Source organism: Muntiacus reevesi, chromosome 3 (assembly GCF_963930625.1).
Source record: "Muntiacus reevesi chromosome 3, mMunRee1.1, whole genome shotgun sequence".
Taxonomy (NCBI): domain Eukaryota; kingdom Metazoa; phylum Chordata; class Mammalia; order Artiodactyla; family Cervidae; genus Muntiacus; species Muntiacus reevesi.
The window spans coordinates 20,377,019-20,397,891 of record NC_089251.1 but is presented as its reverse complement, the minus strand read 5'-3'; positions in this window follow the sequence as shown (position 1 = coordinate 20,397,891).

Genomic DNA, 20,873 nt, shown 5'->3' with positions numbered 1-20,873 from the left:
TCATTTTTCAGATCAGCTTTTATTTTAGTAGCGGAAGGTCAGAAATTACCTATGTTACCTCCAGAGACAAATAGATAAATAAACTGAAGAATTTGTATCTAATGGAATACTATTAAGCAGTGAAAGGAAAAGAACAAAAGTTAATATTATTTACATGTTGTTGTTGAGTCATAAGTCATGTCTGACTCTGCGACCCCATGGACAGCACCATGCCAGGCTCCTCTGTCCTCCACTATCTCCCAGAGGAGTTCATGCGATTTGTGTCCATTAAGTCAGTGATGTTATCTAATCATCTCATCCACTGCTGCCTCCTTCTCTTTTTGCCTTCAGTCTTTCCCAGCATCAAGGTCTTTCTCTATGAGTCACATCTTCACGGCACGTAGCCCAATTATCGGAGCCTCAGTTTCAGCATCAGTCCTTCCAATGTATATTCAGGGTTGATTTCCTTTGGGATTGTTTATTTTCATCTCCACACAGTCCAAAGGACTCTCAAGAGTCTTCTCTAGCACCATGCTTTAAAACACAAAATAGGGACTTCCCTGGTGTCCACTTGTTGGGGCTCTGCACTTCCAATGCAGGGGACGCAGGTTTGAACCCTGGTTGGGGAACTAGGATTACATGTGCTTCACAGTGTGGTCAAAATAAAATAAAAAGCTAAAAACTGTAACTCAAAATAATGAAATTACTTTTATCTATTTTTAAAGAGGAAGAGAACTGTATTTTTGTCTGACTTTCTGAACACACAAGCAATATTAATTTTATCTTTTTAGTTGGTGACCTTGAACCACAGGTGAAGAGTTTTGAATTAATTTCTGTAATTGCCCAAAATTAATGAAGAAAGATAATGGAGATGCTCCAAAATTTGACTTGGAAGTTACTTCGGCTTAGGAAAGTAAATCTCTGCACTATCACCTTTGAAAATGAAAAGAAAAAGTTTTAAAACCTATTCAAAACAATAATTATTGTCTATTGTATTTGAAACAAATAATTAACTTGGTTTTTTTTTTCTATTTGACCATACTGAATGAAAACCATTGCTATTCAATTTATTTTGATATAATTTAGAAGGATTATCTTGGTTAGCTTTTTACTGATTTAAGGTATTTCATTATTTCTACCTCAGTAGCTGTTTATAGTCATAGGGAGGACTTATAAGATATTTTTGAGCTCTTTTGTTATTTTCTTGCAATCAAGTCTCTAGCCTTTATTTTATTGCATATGTGTGCACAGAAAAAACAAACTGATTTTCTTTTTCACATTTCCTTCTGAAAATCATCTGTTTGTCTTTAAACAGATCACAGATCCACATTGTTAAACATTAATGTAACATTATAGATCTAATCTAAATCTGAGCTCAGATCACAGAATATTGTCACTGTTCAGTTCAGTTCCTCAGTTGTGTCCAACTCTTTGCGACCCCATGAACTGCAGCACGCCAGGCCTCCCTGTCCATCACCAACTCCCAGAGACCACACAAACCCATGTCCATCGAGTTGGTGATGCCATCCAACCATCTCATCCTCTGTCATCCTCTTCTCCTCCTGCCCTCAATCTTTCCCAGCATCAGGGTCATTTCAAATGAGTCAGCTCTTCGCATCAGGTGGCCAAAGTACTGGAGTTTCAGCTTCAGCATCAGCCCTTCCAATGAACACCCAGGACTGATCTCCTTTAGGATGGATTGGTTGGATCTCCTTGAAACCAAGGGACTCTCAAGAGTCTTCTCCAACACCACAGCTCAAAAGCATCAATTCTTTGGTGCTCAGCTTTCTTTATAGTCCAACTCTCACATCCATACATGACCACTGGAAAAACCATAGCCTTGACTAGACAGACCTTTGCTGACAAAGTAATGTCTCTACTTTTTAATATGCTGTCTAGGTTGGTCATAACCTTCCTTCCAAGGAGTAAGCGTCTTTTAATTTCGTGGCTGCAATTACCACCGGAAGTGATTTTGGAGTCCCCCAAAATAAAGTCAGCCGCTGTTTCCACTGTTTCCCCATCTATTTGTCATGAAGTGATGGGACCAAATGCCATGATCTTAGTTTTCTGAATGTGGAGCTTTAAGCCAACTTTTTCACTCTCCTCTTTGACTTTAATCAAGAGGTTCTTTAGTGCTTCTTCACTTTCTGCCATACAGGTGGTGTCATCTGCATACCTGAGGTTATCAATAGTCACTGTATTAATCAAATAAGATATGGAGTGATGATTCTTCCCCGTTCTAGATATTTCCTTCCACACGTAGAGAGTTCATTACCCTATCACTCCTGATCTCTCTTTCAGTTTAGTTTGGTTCAGTCACGCAGTTGTGTCCGACGCTTTGCATCACCATGGATTGCACCATACCATCCCCATCTATCACCAATGCCCAGAACTTGCCCAAACCCAAGTCCATTCAGTAGGTGATGCCAGCCAACCATCTCATCCTCTGTCATCCCCGTCTCCTCCCGCCTTCAATCTTTCCCAGCATCAGGGTCTTTTCCAATGAGTCAGTTCTTCACAGCAGGTGGCCAAAGTATTGGAGTTTCAGCTTCAGCATCAGTCCTTCCAATGAATATTCAGAACTGATCTCCTTTAGGATGGACTGGTTGGATCTCCTTGGACATCTCATTACACATGTACATAATGAGATGTATATATGTATATAATGATCATATATATGTATATACACACATATGTATACATATAAATCACTTGAGCATTATTTGTTTTATTAAGCAATCAAGAACAGAATGCCAAAATATGCAAAGTTAATAATCAGCTCCCCATTCATTTTAATTTCACTCTTCTATTTAGCTGCTGTTATATCCCCAATCTGGGGTTACTAGAGAAAAGCATTTTTGTATTTTTTATTTTTAGTAGGTAGATCTAGATTAATTTTTAATGGAAGTATAGCAATTCACACCTTCGTCAGCCCAGGAGTGCCTAGTCCTATACATCATCTTTATATATATATTTTTTTTTTCCAGTGTGAGAACTGAATATCATATTGTTTCTTTAATTTGTATTCATCTGACTACTGCTGCTGCTGCTGCTAAGTCACTTCAGTCGTGTCCGACTCTGTGCGACCCCATAGACGGCAGCCCACCAGACTCCCCCATCCCTGGGATCCCCCAGGCAAGAACACATTAATATCATGTGCTTATTAGGCATTTTATAATTCTCCTCTATAAAGTATTGTTTTAAATAGCTTGCCAAAATTTCAATTTGTCTCTTTTATGAGCTTGTTGAACCTCTGTGTATATTACAAAAGAAAAATGTTTTCCTTTCATCTGTGATGCAAATATTTCCCTATCACTGCTATTTTGAGTCTTTTACAATTTGTCATAAAATTTGTATAAATTTTTATTTCTTTTTTAAAATACAGGTTTTTTTTAGTCCCTAACTTTTAACAAGCATCTGAATGGATATAAACTTGGACACTTCCACAAGAATTCAGAGGCACTATCTTTAAAGATTCCCAAAGGGATTCATGGATCATGCTCACAGGTGCTACATAGAGTTCATATCACCGTCTTGCTCAGCGAAGAAACCATGTGAGTCCTCTGGTACCCTGACTTCTGTAATGTGGGAAGCACCAGAGGAGTCATGCTGGGCCTGAGGGCACTCACTCAGGAACATCGAATAAGTCCTGGCTGAAGTTACAGCCACCCGACACAGTCATTCCATAAACTGCATCCTCTCTGCTGCTAAAGCAAATATGACAAATGGATTGAACCTGTCCTTCTCTTTAAACATCCACTTACAAATCCCAAGAAAGATTTATTTTAGGGTGGGTTGTGGGAAAACAACCTCTGGATGATGTGTACTTTTATATTGCATTTGAAAACTGCTTCCACAAACGACTCATTTAATCAATCTTCAGAAATGCCGGTATGTTCATAACCTCAAATTCAGAATTGAGATTTATGAAGGTGAGAAATGACAAATCCCAAATAAAATAAATAAGAGGTAGGACTAGAATAGGACCCAGGCTCAGAATGCTTTCCAGATACTTAAAATTCTACCTCAAAATTCTATGAATTAAAGGAAAGAAATAAAAATATTTTACTTATGCTCCAAAAATTTCAAAGAGGCACAATTCTGAAAGCAGTGCCCGGTGGAGTTTGGGAGGAGACCATGTCACTCCATGTGGTTCCTTCCTCCCTGGGAGCTTCCCCTTCTGCAGCAATGACTCACTTCACCAAGGGTCTTCTGAGTTTGGGTGCAGATCAAAGGTATCAGCAATCTGCCTTATAGATACTTCAGCTTTAACTCTGAGTGAAATTAGTTAGTTAGTTAGTTCAGTCACTCAGTCGTGTCTGATTCTTTGCGACCCCATTAATCGCAGCATGCCAGGCCTCCCTGTCCATCATCAACCCCCGGAGTTTACTCAAATTCATGCCCATCGAGTCGGTGATGCCATCCAGCCATCTCATACTCTGTCGCCCCTTCTCCTCCTGCCTCCAATCCCTCCCAGCATCAGGGTCTTTTCCAATGAGTCAACTCTTCACATGAGGTGGCCAAAGTATTGGAGTTTCAGCTTCAACATCAGGACAAATGTACACCCAGGACTGATCTCCTTTAGAATGGACTGGTTGGATCTCCTGGCAGTTCAAGGGACTCTCAAGAGTCTTCTCCAACACCACCAATGTGGTAACTTCTCCATCTTAGATTTTCTGTGTTACCTAAAGTGTTCTTCCTCTTCTTTTTTGAAAAGGGTTTACTGAAGACAGAGATGCAGGATTTCAAAATAGTAAAAAGTTATTTAGGGGAGGAAGAAAACACTCAACGTGAAGTAGTTATTGTTGATTTATGGTTGAAATCTGTTTAATGTTGATTTATGGTTGAAATCTGTTTCAGCAGAGACCACAAAAGTATAAAGCATGAAGTCAAGGAAAGTACACACGGTGGGCACATGCAGACATGGGACAAACAGACCGCTGGCCCCACAATTGTTGAGCTGCGCACACGCAGTGAACCCTTATGCATAAGTCGAAACAAGTACAGAACCGCTACGCGCATTTACCGACTTGTTACTAGGTTCTAGGGCCCATGCTTTATGTGATCTATCTCACTGAATATTCACACAGCTCTAAAAGGCTTCATGAGCTCACCCACAGAGCCCTTGTGAGGATTAAGAGCAGCAAAGCTCAAAGGGACTATCAGAGGTCCATCTGCAGTATATGGGCCTCTGCGCAGAATAGAACTTTGGCGAACATTGTACTGGTGCAGGCAATAGGGTGGAATCGGAGATGTGCTAGTTTAGTGCTAGTTTATTAGAGCAAAAGAGATGGAAAATCAGAAATAACCATGGAAATGTGATCTTTACCTAACTATATTCAAAACTTGTTAGCTATAGCTGAAGATAACTTTTTTTTAATGAAGTTACAGTAAGAAATTCATTATACAGGATACAGTCGTTCTGGAAAGAAAAGTATTTTTTTTTTTTTTTTTTTTTTTTTTTTTTTTTTTAATATTATTTTATTAGTTGGAGGCCAATCACTTTACAACATTTCAGTGGGTTTTGTCATACATTGACATGAATCAGCCATATAGTTACATGTATTCCCCATCCCGATCCCCCCTCCCACCTCCCTCCCCACCCGACTCCTCAGGGTCCTCCCAGTGCACCAGGCCCGAGCACCTGACTCATGTATCCCACCTGGGCTGGTGGTCCGTTTCACCATAGATAATATACATGCTGTTCTTTCAAAACATCCCACCCTCACGTTCTCCCCCAGAGTTCAAAAGTCTGTTCTGTATTTCTGTGTCTCTTTTTCTGTTTTGCATAAAGAAAAGTATTATTTAACACATTTCACATGTGATATGGTTCCAGATTGTAAAATGACTTTTCTGTATTGGAGTTCACTCAAATCCCATCTTGGGTACAATGTGCTTGCAGATATAATTCTAAAAATATCCCTTTGTGTTTTGGAACTTATAACTAGTCTACTAAGTGACAAGGGAAAAGAATTGCAAGTTTGTCACTCTCTTCTTATCATTCCTAGGTGAACTGCTACAAAGCACATCATTTATTATCACTATTCTGCCAAGTAGATAACATTTTTGAAAGGCTCAAGGAAATTGAGTGTAGGATTGCTCAGGGACCTTACTCAATGAAATATCCTTTTCCCATATCCCACATCTGTTAAGAGTAGATGTTTCACTTTCTGAACAGATATTCCTACATTCTTGAAGACTATTTTTTTTAACTGACTATCCTGGGTTTAGTGCCAGACTAAACCCCATTACAATCAAAGGGCAGCCATAGCACAGCCAAATGGTCTTTTATGGAGCTAAGCTGTACTGAGGTCTTGGTGAACTCTCCTTCTTGCAGGAAAATCTTTGTGTGTTTCAGTAGTTTGAGGAGAAGTACAAATCCAGAGCATGATATGAAAGTATCACTTATTTTTTTCTACAAAGTTCTCCCTTCTCCCGAATGGCTTTATTTTAGAGAAAGGGTGCTGTTCCTTAGTTGCTAAGTCATGTCCAACCCTTTGCGACCCCATGGACTGTAGCCCACCAAGCTCCTCTGTCCATGGAATTTTCCAGGCAAGAATATTGGAGTGGGTTACCAGTTCCTACTCTAGGGGATCTTTCTGATCCAAGGATCAAACCCACATCTTTTGTGTCTCATGTGTTGGCAGACAGATTATTTACCACTGTACCACCTGGGAAGACATAGAGAAAGGGTACAACCAACCAAATCCAACACACTAGGACCAGTGTGTACCAATTCATTAGTCAGAGGAAGCATTTACATTAATCAGTTGTCTTTAGTAGACCTGTTTTATGTAGTGGAGTGCATTCTAGAAAGAGATGATTTTTTTTTCCAAATCTAAAATTGATAACAAGGAAGAGGCAACCATTTTCACCTGATCTCCAATTTCCCTTCTATTAAAATTTTAAGAGAAGTTTTCGGGAAGAAGAGGATAGTGTCCTTGATTTTGGAATTTTTAGACTAATTTAGTATTGCTGCTAGTTTAGTAACACCAGTTCAGTACTGCTAGTTTAGCATTACTCCTTGTTTAGTAATACTAGTTCAGCATAGCTACTAGTTTAGTACTTCTAGTTTAGCATTACTGCCAGCTTCTCATTACTGCTAGTTCATACTGCTAGTTTAATAGTACTGCTAGTTTAGTAATACTAGTTCAGCATAGATACTAGTTTAGTACTGCTAGTTTAGCATTGCTCCTAGTTTGGTACTGCTAGTTTAGCATTGCTGCTAGTTTAGTACTGCTAGCACTACCAGCTCAGGCATTGCCCTTCTGGGATCTATACTGGATGCCCTAGGTTCAGGGAGACTTTCCACTCAGTCCAGTCTGAACTCTAACATCATCAGCTCTGGTGTGGGCTCTGGGAAACATTCGGCTTACACATGTAGTTTATTAGCAACAATAAGTCATGATACTGGAGACTTCTTCTTCTGGAGGAGCTTTGATGTGCCAGGCAGTAACCTTTTATCTTCGGAATCACAGGAAGTCCAGGAAGTTTCATGATATTGGCCTGAACATCCAGAGCAGGTGGGTCCAAAAATGGGGCTTGGGATAGTGACTGCTTACTAAAAGATCAGAAAATATTTTGATATCTTACAAAAAGGTGTACAAGTGCTTGGCAGCTGAATATTAGCCATAAGTACTGATATTCATCAGTGAGCAAACTATGAAGCAAGGTCAAGGTGTGATGGTGGTCCCAGACATCAAGGTGAGGTTATTTGGGGTGTGGGGTGCAGACAGTTGGCACTGGATAAGGAAGAGTGCTCAAGGTTTGCATTAGTGCTGATCTTGATACTTTGCCCATGCCATAAAACCATGTATTTATATTCATCATTTCATCCAAGCAATAAAAACTGGTAAAATAATTGAAAATGATTAAAGCAAAATATTTAAATTTTATTTTTTATACAATTTTAAAAGTTACACTCCACTTACAGTTATTATAAAATATTGATTCTTTTCCCTTTTTAGAGACCATCCATCCCTGTAAGCTATCTTATACCCAATAGTTTGTACCTCCTACTTCCTTACCCCTAGGTTGCCCCTCCCCATTCTCTCCCCACTGGTATTCACTAGTTTGTTTCCTAGATCTGTTATATTCACTAGTTTGTTGTATTTTTTAGAAATCCACATATAAATGATATCATACAGTATTTGTCTGTCTTTATCTGGCTTATTTCACTTACCATAATGCCCTCCAAGTCCTTCTGTGTTGCTAAATGGCAAATTTTCATTCCTTTTTATGGCTGAGTAATAATCCATTGTATATATGTACCACATCTCCTTTATCCATTCATCTGTTCATGAGAACTTAGGGTGCTCTCCTATCATAGCAGCAATTGTAAATACAGCTGCTAGGAACTTTGGTGTTCATTCATCTTTTTGAATTAGTGTTTTTCGATAAAATAAATTTAGAAACAAAGGTTTTTTTGGCCGTGCCACACAGCATGTGTGATCTTAGTTCCCTAACCAGGGATTGAACTGGCATCTCCTGCATTGAAAGCAAGAAGCTGTAACCACTGGTTCACGAAGGAAATTCCAACAAAAGCAGTTTTTGATCAAGACAACCTTCCACTTTGCTGAAGGGATAGAGTTTGCAAAGTGAAATGGAGCAGTATAATTTTTAAGAGAAGGATAATGTAGAAAAGATGGCTTCTAGCCTTGCAATTTGGTGGAAAGTCACTCTGTCACTTCATCAGTCAAACAAGAATACTGACATTTAACAAATAGCTTTTGTAGTAAGAGTTAAAGCAATGACCTTGAAAACAGGACTTCAACTACAAGATAGCAGTATTGGTCTGAATTTTTCTGCTAAAAATCCTCCCACTTGAAGATGAAAAAGCAGAAACGTAGGAGTATTTTCTAGGCTTATGGAGCTAGAAGCACACAAAGAATTAGTTTTGGAAACATTGGAACCATGTAAAATATATTTCAGAAATGCAGACTAGGTTCCCCACATGTACACAGCTCATCTCCACTACTCAACTTTGCATCAGTAGTGGCAGAACTCTGAATCATAGGCTGGGAATGCCTCCTGAAAACACTGTTTCTCTCTTTCTATTCTGATGTCTCTACCACATGGAAAAATGTGGCCTGTTTTTGAAATGTACCCCATCATGAAATAAACTACACAGTCAGAAAAATAATGCCATTCTAGGCAAATCTTAGTTTTCAGAAGATGAAGACAAATTAATGTGTCGGCAATTATTGACAGTAAACTGTCAGAAAATGTGACTTATTCAACAAAGTTCATAGTGATAAAGGCTGTAAAAATTCTGTTCAAGTGTTTGGCTACTATTTATATACTTCCATGATTTTCAGTGGAAAAAGAAGCATCTGTGTCCATAAAATATATTTTTGCAGAGTACCAAGTCTAGAATACTGTCTTATCATTGTTACAAGTCTGAAGCTAAGAAATTATTTTTACTTTCTTCCTTGACTGCTTCTTTAAACTAGCAACAATTTCTGAGTAAAGCAAGATGTTTTGAGCCTGCCGATTTCAAATCTGAGCTCATTTTGACCTGCTGTGCTTTTAAAAGTCAGCAGTCAATATGCCAGATGGTTTTGGCTAATCTTATATTGTTCCAAATATACTTATTGATGACTGACTCCCAGGGAATCTTGGAACATAGCAATTTGCTTTTCCTCTCCAGGTTTAATCAGTATATGAAAGATCAACCAAGAATAATACCTGAATGAAAAATGTCTTCACATTGCATATTATCCATGCAAGCCAGATCCAAAGCAGGTATCCTTTGATCTGGATACTAAGTGGTCATACCTAGAAACCTTGTCCCAGAAGGGAACAACAGCATATGCCTCTATAAGGGAGAGCAACACCAAAATAAACAGAATATTTGAAAGTTGAAAAAGTCTTTTTGATGGAGGTAAAGAATTTTGAAAATGCAGCAATTTTTAAATTGTTCTCAATTTTTTGTGTGTGAATTAGCTATGATATATGTGTGTGTGCACTCAGTCACTCAGTAGTGTCCAACTCTTTGCAATCCCATAGACCTTAGCCCATCAGGCTCCTCTGTTCATGGAATTTTTCCAGGCAATACTGGAATGGGGTGCCATTTCCTGCTCTAGGGGATCTTCCCAACCCACAGATGGAACCCATGTCTCTTATGTCTCCTGCATTGGCAGGTAGATTCTTTACCACTAGTGCCACCTGGGAAGCCCATTAGCTATGATTTAACCATAAATGACTGATCTTTTATCCAGTATATAACAACATTAGTAGTAGAAGAAAAATTAAAATAAGAAGAACAAGGGGAGAGAAGCCAAGATGGCGGAGGAATAGGACAGGGAGACCTCTTTCTCCCCTACAAATTCATTGAAAGAACATTTGAATGCTGAGCAAACTTCACAAAACAACTTTGACCGCTAGCAGAAGACATCAAGTGCCCAGAAAAGCAGCCCATCATCTTCGAAAGGAGGTAGGACAAAATATAAAAGATAAAAAGAGAGACAAAAGAGCTAGGGACAGAGACCCATCCCGGGAAGGGAATCATAATAGAGGAAGTTTTCAAACACCAGGAAACCCTCTCATGGGCAGGTCTGCGGGAAGTTTTTGAATCTCGGAAGGCAACCTAACTGGGAGGAAAAATAAATAAAACCCACAGACTACATGCCTAAAAGCAACTCTCAGCAGAAAAGTACCCCAGACACCCTCATCTGCCATCAGCAAGTGGGGGCAGAACGGAGAGGAGCGGGCGGCATTGCTCAGGGTAAGGACCGGGCCCGAATGCCCTGAGGGCAATTGGAGGGAGCTAACCTGAGATAGCAACTAACCAAAGACTTCCTGAGATTCTGGATGGTTGACATCCACCGGGAGGGTCACGGCTGGAGGCCAGCTCCCAAGAATAGGCACAAGGCACACGCACCTGACTGGCACACTGAAACTGAGGCTGGGACTGCAGAGGGGAGAAGGCGCACCGCACCCGGGGAGAGTGCGCCCGTCAAGCTCCTGGCTGCCTGAGCTGCTCGGGGCGGGGAAGGCACAAAACGCAGGCCCAACCGAGTCTGCGCTTTTGTGGAGTACCCAAAAACTGGAACCACACACAACACAGGGCCCGCTCCATATAGAGCAGCTGGCAGCCTGAGCAGTGTAGACAGGGAGAGCACACACCCGTGAACAGGGTCAAACCCAGTGTGGCCGGAGCACTGTGAGTGCTCCCCACACACAGCGATATCTGTCTGCAGCGCCCCTCCCTCCCTGCAGCGCGACTGAACTAGTGAACCTGAACAAGAGACCACCTCCGCCCGCCTGTGTGAGGGCGGAAATTAGACCCTGAAGAGACTGGCAAACAGAAGCCAAATAAACAAAGGGAACCGCTTCGGAAGGTTCGCCCGTGCAACAGATTAACATCCCTGTAGATAACACCGACTACACCAGAAGGGACCTATAGATATAGAGAACTGTAAACTGGAACGAGGAGGTATCTGAAACTGAGCCAAACCCACACTGACCGCAACAGCTCCAGAGAAATTCCTAGATATATTTTTACTTTTATTTTTAATTAAAAATTTTTTTTCTTTTTTTATTTTTTCTCTTTTATTTTTTTTAATTCCCTATTACTCCCTCATTACTCCTTAACTTTCATTTTCATATTTTTTTTAAATAGGAAAAAATTTTTTTCTTGTTTTATTTTTTTCTCTTATTTTCTTTTAAAGTCCTCTATTATTCCTCTATTACTCCTTAATTTTCATTTTCATTTCACTATAACCTTGCAAAAAAAAGGAGAATCCATATTTTTAAACTGAAATTCATATATATTTCTAAATTTTTTGTGTTTTTATTTTTGTTTTTAATATTGTATTTTTAAGAGTCTAACCTCTACTCTAGATTTTTAATCTTTGTTTTTCATTATTTGATATCAATTTTGGACATTTAAGAATCCAATATTCAGTACCCATTTTTACTCAGGAGTGTGTTGATTACTCTCTCCCACTTTTGACTCTCCGTTTTCTACCTCAGAACACCTCTACTTCCTCCCTTCCCCTTCTCTTCCCAACCCAATTCTGTGAATCTCTGTGGGTGTCTGGGCTACAGAGAACACTTTGGGAACAGAGAACTGCGTAGATCTGTCTCTCTCCTCTTGAGTCCCGCTTTTTCTCCTCCTGCTCATCTCTATCTCCCTCCTCCCTCTCCTCTTTTTCATGTAACTGTGTGAACCTCTCTGGGTGTCCCTCACGGGGGAGAATCTTTTCACCATTAACCTAGAAGTTTTATTATCAGTGCTGTATAGTTGGAGAAGTCCTGAGACTACAGGAAGAATAAAACTGAAATCCAGAGGCAGGAGACTTAAGCCCAAAACCTGAGAACACCAGAAAACTCCTGACTACATGGAACATTAAGTAATAAGAGACCATCCAAAAGCCTCCATACCTACACTGAAACCAACCACCACCCAAGAGCCAAGAAGTTCCAGAGCAAGACACACCATGCAAATTCTCCAGCAACGCAGGAACACAGCCCTGAGCGTCAACATATAGGCTGCCCAAAGTCACACCAAACACATAGACCCATCTCAAAACTCATTACTGGACATTCCATTGCACTCCAGAGAGAAGAAATCCAGTTCCATGCACCAGAACACTGACACAAGCTTCCCTAACCAGGAAACCTTTACAAGTCAATCATCCAACACCACCCACCAGGTGAAACCTCCACAATAAAAAGGAACCACAGAGCACCAGAATACGGAAAGCCCACTCCAGACACAGCAATCTAAACAAGATGAAAAGGCAGAGAAATACTCAACAGGTAAAGGAACATGAAAAATGCCCACCAAGTCAAACAAAAGAGGAGATAGGGAATCTACCTGAAAAAGAATTTAGAATAATGATAATAAAAATGATCCAAAATCTTGAAAACAAAATGGAGTTACAGATAAATAGCCTGGAGACAAAGATTGAAAAGATGCAAGAAATGTTTAATAAGGACCTAGAAGAAATAAAAAAGAGTCAATTAAAAATGAATAATGCAATAAATGAGATCAAAAACACTCTGGAGGGAACCAACAGTAGAATAATGGAGACAGAAGATAGGATAAGTGAGATAGAAGATAAAATGGTGGAAATAAATGAAGCAGAGAGGAAAAAAGAAAAAAGAATCAAAAGAAATGAGGACAACCTCAGGGACCTCTGGGACAATGTGAAACGCCCCAACATTTGAATCATAAGAGTCCCAGAAGAAGAAGACAAAAAGAAAGGCCATGAGAAAATACTCGAGGAGATAATAGCTGAAAACTTCCCTAAAATGGGGAAGGAAATAGCCACCCAAGTCCAAGAAACCCAGAGAGTCCCAAATAGGATAAACCCAAGGCGAAACACCCCAAGACACATATTAATCAAATTAACAAAGATCAAACACAAAGAACAAATATTAAAAGCAGCAAGGGAGAAAAAACAAATAACACACAAAGGGATTCCCATAAGGATAACAACTGATCTATCAATAGAAACCCTTCAGGCAAGAAGGGAATGGCAGGACATACTGAAAGTAATGAAAGAGAATAACCTACAACCTAGATTACTGTACTCAGCAAGGATCTCATTCAGATATGAAGGAGAATTCAAAAGCTTTACAGACAAGCAAAAGCTGAGAGAATTCAGCACCACCAAACCAGCTCTTCAACAAATGCTAAAGGATCTTCTCTAGACAGGAAACACAGAAAGGTTGTAAAACATGAACCCCAAAAAAACAAAGTAAATGGCAATGGGACCGTACCTATCAATAATTACCTTAAATGTAAATGGGTTGAATGCCCCAACCAAAAGACAAAGACTGGCTGAATGGGTACAAAAACAAGACCCCTATATATGCTGTCTACAAGAGACCCACCTCAAAACAAGGGACACATACAGACTAAAAGTGAAGGGCTGGAAAAAAATATTTCACACAAATGGAGACCAAAAGAAAGCAGGAGTTGCAATACTCATATCAGATAAAATAGACTTTCAAATAAAGGATGTGAAAAGAGACAAAGAAGGACACTACATAATGATCAAAGGATCAATCCAAGAAGAAGATATAACAATTATAAATATATATGCACCCAACATAGGAGCACCACAATATGTAAGGCAAATGCTAACGAGTATGAAAGAGGAAATTAATAGTAACACAACAATAGTGGAAGACTTTAATACCCCACTCACAACTGTGGATAGATCAACTAAACAGAAAATTAACAAGGAAACACAAACTTTAAATGACACAATGGACCAGCTAGACCTAATTGATATCTATAGGACATTGCACCCCAAAACAATCAATTTCACCTTTTTCTCAAGTGCACATGGAACCTTCTCCAGAATAGATCACATCCTTGGCCATACAAAGGATCATACAAATACAAAGGATCATAAGAGACTACTACCAGCAACTCTATGTCAATAAAATGGACAACTTGGAAGAAATGGACAAATTCTTAGAAAAGTATAACTTTCCAAAACTGAACCAGGAAGAAATAGAAGATCTTAACAGACCCATCACAAATCTAGCTTTAGTAAATTCAAAAAAATTGAAATCATTCCAGTCATCTTTTCTGACCACAGTGCAGTAAGATTAGATCTCAATTACACGAAAAAAATTATTAAAAATTCAAACAAACAAAAAAAAAAATTCAAACATATGGAGGCTAAATAACACGCTTCTGAATAACGAACAAATCATAGAAGAAATCAAAAAGAAATCAAAATATGCATAGAAATGAATGAAAATGAAAACACAACAACCCAAAATCTATGGGACACTGTAAAAGCAGTGCTAAGGGGAAGGTTATAGCATTACAGGCTTACCTCAAGAAACAAGAAAAAAGCCAAGTAAATGACCTAAATCTATACCTAAAGCAACTGGAGAAGTAAGAAATGAAGAACCCCAGGGTTAGTAGAAGGAAAAAATCTTAAAAATTAGGGCAGAAATAAATGCAAAAGAAACTAAAGAGACCATAGCAAAAATCAACAAAGCTGAAAGCTGGTTTTTTGAAAAAATAAACAAAATTGACAAACCGTTAGCAAGACTCATTAAGAAACAAAGGGAGAAGAACCAAATTAACAAACTTGGAAATGAAAATGGAGAGATCACAACAGATAACACTGAAATACAAAGGATCATAAGAGACTACTACCAGCAGCTCTATACCAATAAAATGGACAACTTGGAAGAAGTGGACAAATTCTTAGAAAAATATAACTTTCCAGAACTGAATCAGGAAGAAATGGAAGATCTTAACAGAACCATCACAAGCAAGGAAATCAAAACTGTAATCAGAAATCTTCCAGCAAACAAAAGCCCAGGGCCAGATGGTATCACAGCTGAATTCTACCAAAAATTTAGAGAAGAGCTAACACCTATCTTACTCAAAATCTTCCAGAAAATTGCAGAAGGTAAACTTCCAAACTCATTCTATGAGGCCACTATCACCCTAATTCCAAAACCAGACAAAGATGCCACATAAAAAGAAAACTAAAGACCAATAACACTGATGAACATAGATGCAAAAATCCTTAACAAAATTCTAGCAAACAGAATCCAACAACATATTAAAAAAAAATCATACACCATGACCAAGTGGGCTTTATTCCAGGAATGCAAGGATTCTTTAATATCCGCAAATCAATCAATGTAATACACCACATTAACAAATTAAAAGATAAAAACCATATGATTATTTCAATAGATGCAGAAAAAGCCTTTGACAAAATTCAACATCCTTTTATGATTAAAACTCTTCAGAAAGCAGGAATGGAAGGAGCATATCTCAACATAATAAAAGCTATATATGACAAACCCACAGCAAGCATCACCCTCAATGGTGAAAAATTGAAAGCATTTCCCCTGAAATCAGGAACAAGACAAGGGTGCCCACTCTCGCCACTACTATTCAACATAGTGTTGGAAGTTTTGGCCACAGCAATCAGAGCAGAAAAAGACATAAAAGGAATCCAGATAGGAAAAGAAGAAGTGAAACTCTCGCTGTTTGCAGATGACATGATCCTCTACATAGAAAACCCTAAAGACTCTACCAGAAAATTACTAGAGCTAATCAATGAATATAGTAAAGTTGCAGGATATAAAATTAACACACAGAAATGCCTTGCATTCCTATACACTAACAATGAGAAAACAGAAAGAGAAATTAAGGAAACAATACCATTCACCATTGCAACAAAAAGAATAAAATACTTAGGAGTATGTCTACCTAAAGAAACAAAAGACCTATACATAGAAAACTATAAAATATTGATGAAAGAAATCAAATGGGACACAGACAGATGGAGAAATATACCATGTTCATGGATTGGAAGAATCAATATTGTCAAAATGGATATACTACCCGAAACAATCTATAGATTCAATGCAATCCCTATCAAGCTACCAACGGTATTTTTCACAGAACTAGAACAAATAATTTCACAATTTGTATGGAAATACAAAAAAAAAACTCGAATAGTCAAAGTAATCTTGAGAAAGAAGAATGGAACTGGAGGAATCAACCTGCCTGACTTCAGACTCTACCACAAAGCCACAGTCATCAAGACAGTATGGTACTGGCACAAAGACAGAAATATAGGTCAATGGAACAGAACAGAAAGCCCAGAGATAAATCCACGCACCCATGGACACCTTATCTTTGACAAAGGAGGTAAGACTATACAATGGAAAAAAGACAACCTCTTTAACAAGTGGTGCTGGGAAAACTGGTCAACCACTCATAAAAGAATGAAACTAGAACACTTTCTAACACCATACACAAAAATAAACTCAAAATGGATTAAAGATCTAAATGTAAGACCAGAAACTATAAAACTCCAAGAGGAGAACATAGGCAAAACACTCTCCGACATAAATCACAGCAGGATCCTCTATGACCCACCTCCCAGAATATTGGAAATAAAAGCAAAAATAAACAAATGGGACCTAATGAAACTTAAAAGCTTTTGCACAACAAAGGAAACTATAAGCAAGGTGAAAAGACAGCCCTCAGATTGGGAGAAAATAATAGCAAATGAAGCAACAGACAAAGAATTAATCTCAAAAATATACAAGCAACTCCTGAAGCTCAATTCCAGAAAAATAAATGAACCAATCAAAAAATGGGCCAAAGAACTAAACAGACATTTCTCCAAAGAAGACATACAGATGGCTAACAAACACATGAAAAGATGCTCCACATCACTCATTATCAGAGAAATGCAAATCAAAACCACAATGAGGTACCATTACACACCAGTCAGGATGGCTGCTATCCAAAAGTCTACAAGCAATAAATGCTGGAGAGGGTGTGGAGAAAAGGGAACCCTCTTACACTGTTGGTGGGAATGCAAACTAGTACAGCCACTATGGAGAACAGTGTGGAGATTTCTTAAAAAACTAGAATTAGAACTGCCATATGACCCAGCAATCCCACTTCTGGGCATACACACCAAGGAAACCAGATCTGAAAGAAACACGTGCACCCCAATGTTCATCGCAGCACTGTTTATAATAACCAGGACAAGGAAGCAACCTAGATGCCCATCAGCAGATGAATGGATAAGGAAGCTGTGGTACATACACACGGTGGAATATTACTCATCCATTAAAAGGAATTCATTTGAATCAGTTCTAATGAGGTGGATGAAACTGGAGCCCATTATACAGAGTGAAGTAAGCCAGAAAGATAAAGACCAATACAGTATACTAACACATATATATGGAATTTAGAAAGATGGTAACAATAACCCTATATGCAAAACAGAAAAAGAGACACAGATGTACAGAACAGAATTTTGGACTCTGTGGGAGAAGGCGAGGGTGGGATGTTTTGCGAGAACAGAATCGAAACATGTATATTATCTAGGGTGAAACAGATCACCAGCCCAGGTTGGATGCATGAGACAAGTGCTCTGGCCTGATGCACTGGGAAGACCCAGAGGAATCGTGTGGAGAGGGAGGTGGGAGAGGGGATTGGAATGCGGAATACATGTAAATCCATGACTGATTCATGTCAATGTATGACAAAAACCACTACAGTATTGTAAAGTAATTAGCTTCCAACTAATAAAAATAAATGAAAAAAAATAAAATAAAATAAGAACAAAAACTCTGTGTGATAAGTTTCATTAGCTATTTAAACTGATATAAGAATAATTTTTATTTATTTTATTCAAGTATAATTGATTTAAATTGTGTTAATTTCTGCTGTACAGCAAAATGATTCAGTTATACATACACATTATTTTTCAAAAGGGGTAAAAAATTGTTGACATAATTTGAACTTGTAGAGTGTTACCTAGGAAAATTGAATTTGATAGTAATAATAGCCCTCATACAAAAACATGCACATAGTAAAAGTTGCGATCTGTAATAATATTTTCTAGAAGTCTAAACTATCAGTAAAGTCATGTTTAGTATAAAGTTTACATGTAAAATAATGAATTAATGGAAGAAAATGCCATGAAAATAAAAATAGAAAGTATTGGAAATAGTGTGAGTGATCTAGAAAGGATGCTGACCAAGAATTAAAATAATTAATGGAATTTGTTGTAAAAAAATATATACCATTTTAACCAAAATTCAAAAATGTTTGACTATTCAGTGCATTGTACAAGCAATGCCTTGTGTGTTTTAGTTGCTAAGTCATGTATGACTTTTTTGTGACCCCCTGGGCTGTAGCCTGCCAAGCTCCTCTGTCGATGGGATTTCCCAGGCAACAATACTGGAGTGGGTTGCCATTTTCATCTCCAGGGGATGTTCCTGACCCAGGGATCAAATCTGAGTCTCCTTTGTTGCAAGCAGATTCCTTACCACTGAGCCACCAGGGAAGCCCATAGACAGTGTTAACTTTAGTTAATATGCTTGTTTTGAAACATGTTAGACAGTCCAATTCCTACATCACAGTAGCAAGGTCAGGAAAGCAGTAGAAAGGCATTCTGTCCCCATTTCTGAGATTTCCTCCAATGCAACATTATCCCAACCACTAAGCAAACTTGCTGTCCTCTTGGAGTACCCTCCTTTGTATACATTTTTTGGCTGAAATATCATTGCCATTCTGAATTCCTCCCACCCCTCTACCCTCAACTCAATTTTTCACCACGGTCAGATGATTCCATAAGCTAAACATTATTCCAATAAGTACTCTTGTCTCTCTCTTTGGCATAATTCTTGTTTTTTAAAACACAAATCTCACCATGTCATTGTTCTACTCAAAAGAGTTTGGGCTTTGCATTCTGTTTTAATAATTTCACTGGTATTAGGCTATAACCCTCCCACTATATATATATATATAAAGCACAGCTTTAATGGAACAGTGCTAGACTGTGACCCCTTAGAGACTAAAAGCACCTGCGGTGCACCCCACCTTCCTCCGGGTCTCTTCTCAGGGACAATTTCCTCACTGTGTCACAGAGAAAGCAATCAAATGAGCTCCAGGATCTTGGTGAGCTTAGGAATCAGAGATCAGAGTTCAAAGCTGCTAAAATACCTGGAATGAAATTGCTGTGTAGGGCAGCAGAAAGGGGACTGTTGGATCATTGGAATCTGGTGGAAGAGGGATGACATTCACCCACTGCTGATACAGATAAGTGCACAAATCACCCTGTTTTTTTAACCAAGGGATTTCACTTAGACATTTACTGACCCTCCGTCCTATTGTTGGCAATGACCTTGGCACAGGGTTCAAGGATGTATAATCTTGTGTGGAATCCACATGTCTATATTCCTCATGTTTTAAAAGTAAAACATCTTCATCCCCTGGAGTGTTAATTATTGTCAACTGTTGGGCACAGGGAATCATGAACATTTGCAGTCTTTGCAGTACTGAAGTGTGAGTAATATCTTTCCATTATATAATCAGGAAACCAAGGCTCCAAGTCATTTACCTCTGGTCATCTAGGCTAGAATCTAATTGCCAGTTTCACTGACTCCAAAGGCAATGCTCCTTTTACTAAATCACATTTGAAAATAGAGACTGGCGTATTTTGAAGGCATGATAAATATTAAGGAAATTTTTTGGAGTATAATCTTAGGCATGTTTATTCCTAAACCCTGGAAGAAATCAGGAGCAGTGGGAGTGGAAAGATACAGTCAAGCCTTCGTCTCCATTTCTCTGGTTCTTTAGAAACTAAGCTTTTTCAAACTAAATGCCAGCATGTAGCTTATTGTCCATTTTTTCTGCTTTGTCTGTGTTTTGTTTTTTTTTTTTTTTTCTTTCTTTCTTTCCTTAGAACTGAAATGGTGTGGAAAGATACCTGCTGTGTTGTAGTGTAAAGCAGCAAAACACAGCTGTTGTTCGGCTTTCATACGTACATATAATATTTAATTCTGTGGTGTTCATAAGTAGCATCTATTTGTTTTCAAATAAGTCCAAGTTCAGCAGTGTGTACCTCACATGTATGTCTTGAACTGAGTTATTAAATTCATATTTGAGAATAAATTTGCTTTCGTCTTTGCCTTCATCTCTTATACTGCCTGCCCAGCCTTTGGCATATAATCTTTGGTCTTTATCTAAAGAAGTCAAATGTATTTGAAGAATGCACAAACAAGGATACTTATCTGCTCTTTCCTCCTCTTCCTGCCTGGAAACCTAAAGGACCACAACACCTGTGGATCCTGCCTCAACATTCTCCTCTGGTTTCTTCCACACCCTCTTCTGAAATGCAGATGTCAGGGGGTTGGGATCCGGAGGTCTGAAAAGCCAGAGACAGGATTGCACAGCTGATGTCTAGTCTGCATGTTAGACCATCTTCCCCCTCATCCCCGCATCATTGACACCAATTTCATCTTCTCCTTCCCACCCTAGAAATATTCCAGTGCTTCTTTTCCTCTCATACCAAGTCTGAGTTCCCCAGTTTGGTATTTCAGGCTACATTCCCTGAATCTTCCACTTCTCACTTCCCCAGATCTCA